Source organism: Cupressus sempervirens, chromosome 3 (genome assembly GCF_028749045.1).
Source record: "Cupressus sempervirens isolate cs-2001-9-10 chromosome 3, ASM2874904v1, whole genome shotgun sequence".
NCBI lineage: Eukaryota > Viridiplantae > Streptophyta > Pinopsida > Cupressales > Cupressaceae > Cupressus > Cupressus sempervirens.
In genome coordinates, this window is record NC_143120.1 from 748,839,439 (window position 1) to 748,847,806 (window position 8,368).

Sequence of the window (8,368 nt, forward strand, 5' to 3'; positions counted from 1 at the left end):
GCTTGCAATTAGTTTCTTCAAGTATATTAAAATGACTATTTATCAAGAAATGTATCCTGTACAATCATAGAGAATGCCAATAAGAGCTATTGGTTACGACAAGTTAATTTTTATAGAGAGTGAATTTAAAGAGCTAACAGACACATCTTTCAAATTATATGATTTGGGTGATCTTCATAGGAGAATTAATTATCAACCTATTCACTGAATCACTTAGAAACTTAAAGAGAGCGGACCAGTTGAAGAAACTGGTTTTCTGATGACAATGCATGAACCTGAGCTTGTGAGGTAATGCATTGAGAGATACAACCTAGAAACAAAGCATATTTTTTTTCGTGACCAATCTATTCTCATCTTAATCAATTAGGTACTGATGCAGTGCGTGTTCAACATTCTCGTGAAGGAGAAGTATTGTGATGTTTATTTCAGCTCTTCTGCATTGATGTTCAATGAGAAGAAGACCCTTAGATAAGAAGATATGTAGAGGACATGGTTCAAGACTACTCACTCAAAGAAGAGCATAATGCCGAAGACCCTTTTTGACACAAATTTGAAAAGAGAAATAGTGGATATCCTCACACTCCTCCTTAGGCTAAAAGGAAAATATGAGATCTTGGAGCTCATTGAGAACCGTTTCTACCTAGTACAAGCTATATGTGCTAAGGATATGCAGATCAATTGGGTATAGATTATCTATGAGGAGCTCGCCTCGTGGTTGAATTTGGCTAGAGGATTCAAGCAATTTTACATGTCCTCATATCTAATCTATGCCTTGGAAACTCACCACTTGTGACAAGGCCTCCCTAGCATCCCAAAATATGACAAGCACACCAAAGTATATGAATTCTACCCATATCTATAGTTGCAAAGAATATTTGAGGAGTATGTGGCTGTTAATGATGCATTCACAATGAAGTTATGCCAGGAATAGAAAGGATGCCCTGAAAGGGGATTTTCACTAGAGGAAATTTTGGCCATAAGCCAATTTAGATGCTCATTCATCCAATTTATGAGTTTATCCTATTTGTGAATAGGACCTTATGACAACTTTCCTAAGAGGTTCCTAAGATATCTAGAAGACAAGGTGGTTCTAGTCGAACTATGTCGACAGATCCTTGAAGTGAACACCCTATGTTCTAATGTGAAGAAGATAGCCAGGATTCCCTTTCCTATAGTGGTTGGACTATATTCATGTGCTTCCATATTAGATGCTCATAATTTGGTGAAGATATTTGAGGGAAAAACTAAATTGTTAGACTATGAGGTACTTAGGCCTCAATGTGACCCTATTAACTTTGTAAGGGATTACTTGAAGTTGGGATATGCCTATAGGTATGTTCTAGATATTGAAGACTTCTAGTTTGGGTTTCTTAATGAGTACCAAACTTGGGAGAGATTTTGGTCATAATCAACCATTAATGAGATTCAATTTTATAATGATTATGTTGATGTTTCTGACCTTGTAGATGATGGAGCTTACTTGGATCCCACATCCTACAAGAAGATCAAAGTGTTAGGATAAACCATGGACATAAATAAAAACTACATGCAAATATAACCAATAACAGAAAATAATAGAACACATAGAAATGAACACAAGGCACCAAGATTTAACGTGGTTCACCCAATACCTGGGCTACGTCCACCAAATAGAAAGTCCAATCTTATTACAATCCAGTGATTACAACCTGATTACAATCCGTAATCCCTTACAGCTCAATACCGCCGCAAGAACCAATTTCGTATCACAACATTATATGAAATACCCAACCCTAAGCCCTTTTTATACAAGTATTAAACCGCTTTAGGGTTATAACATGTCGGCCAAATGTCGGCCATAATATGTCAGCTACCATGTCGGCTACTTCCCAAAATTTTTTTTTTCGGGGCGATGCCCAAAACCCCACTATTTATGAAGTATGTACAGTACTTTCCTGATCAATCACCACAATCTAACAATCTCCCACTTGGGGACTAATCAGGCTCCACACTAAACAACAATCTCCCACTTGGAGACTGATCCTGTAGCAATACCACTACCACATGGGGCTCCCACTGGATCAAACCATCTTGGACTCTACTGTTCTTTTATTCATGTTCAATCTAAAAGACCAACCGAAGCTGAAGAGGAGTTCAGCTTCTCCCTTGTTACAACCTTTGTCAACATATCTGCTGGATTGTCATTAGTATGTATCTTCTCCAGCTTTAACTGTCCATCCTCCAAAACTGACCGAATGAAATGGTACTGCAACTGTATGTGTTTGGTCTTAGAATGTAGAGCTGAATCCTTAGCAAGATGAATGGAACTCTGACTATCTGTGAACAAATAATTATCCTTCTGAGGATGTCCCAATTCTTCCAAGAAGAACTAAAGCCATATCATCTCTTTGGCTGCCTCTGTAGCAGCAACATACTCAGCCTCTATAGTGGACAGAGCATTAATCTTCTGTAACCTAGAAACCTAGCTCACGGCTGCCCCACCAACAGTAAAGACATAACCTGTAGTACTCCGCTTGGTATCAATATCCCCAGCCAAATCTGAGTCAACATAGCCCCGTAAATCAGTAGTAGAGCCCCCAAAGTGTAAACACTTATTGGATGTTCCTCTCAAATATCTGTGAATCCACTTGATAACATTCCAATGCTCAAATCTTGGATGACTCATATACTTGCTAACGACTCCCACTGCATGTGCAATATCTGGCCTAGTGCATACCATAGCATACATCAAGCTTCCTACAGTTGAAGCATAGGGTACCTTGGACATCTTATCCTCCTCTTCTTGTGTCTTGGGACACATTTCCTTAGTCAATTTCAAATGACCAGGTAAAGGTGTGCTAACAGCTTTAGCATTCTCCATAGAGAAACGTTGCAACACCTTCTCAACATAATCAGCTTGAGATAGCGTCAATGTTCTGTTCTTCCTATCTCTACAAATCTTCATACCAAGGATTTGTTTTGCTGCCCCCAAATCCTTCATAGCAAATGAATTTGCTAATTGGCGTTTTAGCCCCTTAATATGATCCATGTTAGACCCAGCTACAAGAATATCATCAACATATAAACATAAAATAATGTAGCTATCATCATCCAACCTCTTAAAATAAACATAGTAATCTGAATGACACCTATTATATCCATGCGCATGCATAAAACTGTCAAATTTCAGATACCATTGCTGAGGTGCTTGCTTCAAGCCATATAGACTTTTCTTCAATTTGCACACTAAGTTCTCCTTACCTTTGACCTCAAAACCCTGTGGTTGAGCCATATATATTTCTTCATCCAAATCACCATGAAGAAAGGCTATTTTAACATCCATCTGCTCTAAATGCAAATCTTCAGTAGGCACAAGACTTAAAATAGTACGAATAGAAGTCATTTTAACAACAGGAGAAAATATCTCATCAAAATCAATTCCCTTTTTCTGTGCAAATCCTTTTACAACTAACCTGGCCTTAAATCTTTTCTTACCCCCTTCCTCTTCTTTCAACCTGTAAACCCATTTATTCTGTAAAGCCTTTTTACCTGCAGGTAACTTGCACAAATCCCATGTCTTATTTTTCAGCAAAGAGTCCATTTCATCTTTCATTACAAACTCCCACTGAATCTTAGTATACACCTGCACAGCTTCATCATAACTTTCAGGTTCACCAGCATCAGTAAGTAAAATAGAATACAAAGAGGGAGAAAACCTTTGTGGAGGTCTAATTTGCCTTGTTGACCATCTAACATTCATTGGTGTGTTTGGTATTTTTTTTTGTAGTTGTTGTACATCATGAGGAATGGCTGGAACATCAGCTTTTGGAGTATCATCCAACACTACATAATCATCTTCTTTCTTCTCATGTTGCTGCAACAGATCTTTGTACAACACTTTCTCATTGAATATGACATCCCGACTTCTAATAATTTTAAGATTTTCAAAATCCCAAAGCCTATAACCAAATTCATTAATGCCATATCCAACAAAGAAACATTTCTTTGATTTATCTTCTAGCTTGGTTCTATTTTCAAAGTCTATATGAGCAAAAGCTTCACAACCGAAGGTCTTGAGAAAAGAATAACTCACCTTCTTACCAATCCATGCTTCCTCTGGAATACCACAGCCCAAAGGAGTAGAGGGACCTCTATTAATCAAATATACTGCAGTATTGACAGCCTCTGCCCACATGTGTAAGGGCAACCCAAAATGCAACCTCATGCTCCTTGCGCGCTCCATTATAGTCCTGTTCATGCGTTCAGCCACTCCATTTTCCTGTGGAGTGCTTAGAATAGTTTTTTGTCTATGAATACCATTAGTGGAGCAATAATCTTCAAATTCATGACTGCAATACTCACCACCATTATCAGATCTGAGACATTTTAATTTCTTACTAGTCTGATTTTCAACCAAGCATTTCCATTTCTTAAAAGTTTGAAATACATCAGATTTCTATCTAAGGAAATAAACCCATACTTTTCTAGTCGCGTCATCAATAAATGTAACATAATAATGAGAGCCACCAAGGGAAGATACCTGAGCCGGTCCCCATACATCTATATGCACAAGCTCTAATTTCTCCTTTTTGTTTTCCTTCCCTGTCTTTACAAAACTCACTCTCTTTTGTTTTCCATACACACAACTTTCACAGAAATCCATATTCACACATTTTAGACCTGGTAAAACTTTCCTTGAATGAAGTACTTTCATGCCTTTCTCACTCATGTGCCCGAGTCTATTGTGCCACAGCACTGTATCAGAATCTACAACAACTATTTGTTCTGCCTGCTCAACTGCAGTAATTGTTCCTGAATATTCATTTTTCTCTACAACAATCAAAGTAGAAGGAACAATATGACCTGTACAAAGATATAAGGTGCCTACTTTCACACCTTTTGCTACTACAAGGGAACCTTTTGAAACCTTCCAATTTTTATCATTAAAAGTAACTACACAACCCTCATCACCGAGTTGCCCTGCTGAAATTAAATTTCTACTTAGTTTTGGAACATGTCTTACCTCATGTAGTAGCCAATGATTCCCATTCTACAACTTAATCTTAATTTTTCCCTTTCCAACAATCTGACAGGGTTCATTATCCCCCAAATAAACAAGCCCAAAATCCCCTTGGACATAATCAATGAAATAACCTCTATGAGGTGTAGCATGAAATGAAGCACCAGAATCTAAAACCCATGAATCATCAACACTCTCTAAAGACAAAAGCAAAGCATCCTCTTCGGATTTGTTACTTACCACATTTGCCTCCTTGTCTCCATCTGATTTATCTCCTTCATTTTTCTTTCGATTCCAACAATCTTTCTTTTTGTGCCCTGGTTCCCCACAGTACCAACAATCATTTGGTCCTCTCGATTGAGACCTCCTCCCCTTTGATTTTCCTCTTGATTTCCCACGATTTCCAGAGTTACTTCCTCTTTCAGTCATTCTGCCCCTGTTTTGTGCATTTAAAGCACTTCCTGATGTAGATCCACCTGAGGATTTTCTACGAGTTTCCTCACTTAAAATAACACCGATCACATCATCATATTTTAGGGTACTAGATCCAGGAACAAAATTACTCACCACCATTACCAAGCCATTCCAGCTTTCAGGCAAAGAACACAAAATCAAGAGAGCCCTAATTTCTTCATCAAAATTGATACCCACTGAAGATAACTGACTAGTAATAGTATTAAACTCATTTAAATGATCTGCAACAGATCGACCTTCTGCCATTTTCATATTAAATAAACGCTTCATGAGAAATACCTTATTTGAAGCGGAGGGCTTTTCATACAGTGTCACTAGGGTTTTCATCAAATCTTCTGTCATCTTTGCTTTTGTAATATTAAATGCCACCGATGGTGCCAAGCATAACCGAATGCTTCCGAGTGCCTTTCTATCCAAAAGATCCCATTTAGCCTCTGACATAGTTCCCTGATTCTTGGCTTTTCCTTCCAACGGCTTCCATAAATCCTTCTGATATAAATAGTCTTCCATTTGCATCTTTCATAACTGGAAGTTCTTCCCATTAAACCTGTCAACCCTCAACTTACCCTCATCTGCCATTGCTCCCACTCAACTGTGAGACTCCCACTTAACCGTGAGACTTTCCTACAGAGGATAACTGAAAGACAACCTTGCTCTGATACCACTTGTTAGGATAAACCATGGAAAAAAATAAAAACTACATGCAAATATAACCAATAAAAAAAAATAATAGAACACACATAAATGAACACAAGGCACCAAGATTTAACGTGGTTCACCCAATCCCTGGGCTACGTCCACCAAACAGCAAGTCCGATCTTATTACAATCCAGTGATTACAACCTGATTACAATCTGTAATCCCTTACAGCTCAATACCGCTGCAAGAACCAATTTCGTATCACAACATTATATGAAATACCCAACCCTAAGCCCTTTTTATACAAGTATTAAACCGCTTTAGGGTTATAACATGTCAGCCAAATGTTGGCCATAATATGTCGGCTACCATGTCGGCTACTTCCCAAAAAATTTTCTTTTCGAGGCGATGCCCCAAACCCCACTATTTATGAAGTATGTACAATACTTTCCTGATCAGTCACCACAATCTAACACAAAGGCACCCCAAGTTTGTCTACCCCACCTGTAGGTCTAGTCATTGACACTATGGAGGTTCTTATGTAGGGAATAATAAAATGAATACATAAATGGGTGGGGTGGACCTAATCTAGGAAGAAGAGGACTAGGAGCACTGGTTCTACGGGTGGAATATCTACTAGAGCTGCCTAGTCAGCTGCAGTAACAATGACCACAACTACTACATTAGCATTTTCAAGGACATTAAAGTCCATTGGCCAAGATGGAGACCTAATTTTAGATAAGAATGTGCTAATCACTCCTACTTGCAAAGTTGGATCTCTTCCAAACATCAGGAAAGTTGGGGAGAAGCAAGATGACAAGGCTAAAGGGAAAGAACAAGAAAAATTAGTGGTCAACCCATCTTTCCTTGTCCAAGTCATCAATTTGGATGGAAAAACTAACCCCATGGATGGATAAGAATAAGAGGCATCTCAACAAGGGGATACCTTATCCCTTTTGGTGACTCAGGTCATTGCCTTCCTTGCTTCTTCTTAGAGCAAGAAAACTCCATTATTCTGAGGAAGATATTCAATCCCACTACCTTGCATTCGGCTATCAATGTGCTCTCTATAGAGTCATGGATCAAGGAGACCATTGATAGGAAGAAGAGGAGATATGAGGAAGAAACTCCATCGAAGGACTTGATCACACAAGTCACCTTGTCTTAGCCATCCAAGAAGACAAATAAGTAGAAGATGATTGCTACACTAGCTATGGATTCAACAACTGGTGATATACTAGTTGAGATTGCTAAACCACAAAAGGAAGACAGATTTCATGAGCTCTCCAAAGATGATTTCTAGATCAAAATGATGGATCTTGGCATCCCAGTTCACGAATCCATGGTGAACATGTGGAAGTCCACCAATGAGAAAATTGAAGATAAGAAGGAAGAGCTATAAGCAGAAAAGGAAAATTTGAAGGCCTCAAACATAGAATTGATGGAGTATATAAGGTCTATACTCAAGAGTAGTTCATTGACTCAATTTGACCCGAATGTAGAAGAGAACAAAAATCTACTGCTAAAGTTGCAACAAGAAAGGCAATTCAGGTAGGTTGGCCAAGCATGGGTAGATCAGATGGAGGCTCAAGGTCCCCCACTAGTTGAAAACTTGGGAAGCCTAGTGTTGGATGCTCACAAGCTCTAGGAAATAGCTTCAAATCACTAGACCACCATACAAAAGACAACAAAGAAGATGACATAACAATTGGCCCTTCTACAAGAAATAATTGACATGAAGACAAATGTTACCATTACTTGCAGGATTCTCAAGATAGGAAAGGAGTAATTGTTTCATAGGAAACAATCCTTAGAGTTTATTAAAGAAAGCTCCATGAGGTCCCCAAATAAACTCAAGGATGTACATGACCTGGTACAAAAGGTCATTGAGAAATTGTTTCAATATTTGAAGATATTGCACATAGAGTCCTTTGTGTCTGCTAATGGAAAGCTCATGGATATTGATTGAATGAAATCAAAGTTCTTGGTATTTGTTGATGAAGTCATTGACCCACTCACCTTCCAAGTGTCCAAGATCTAGGAACTCTTAATAGCAGATGTGATCATAAGGAGAGAAACAAAAAAATTCTAGTCAAGGGGTGCCATAATTGATGAATTGAAAAAGATGAATGACTACTGGATGGTTCAAGCTGACAACATCATCATTCTAGATGTTGAAGAACTAGACAAAGTAACTAACACCATGAAACCCTATAGAGCCAAATTAGTTACTCCTATGAAGATATAATGTTTTGA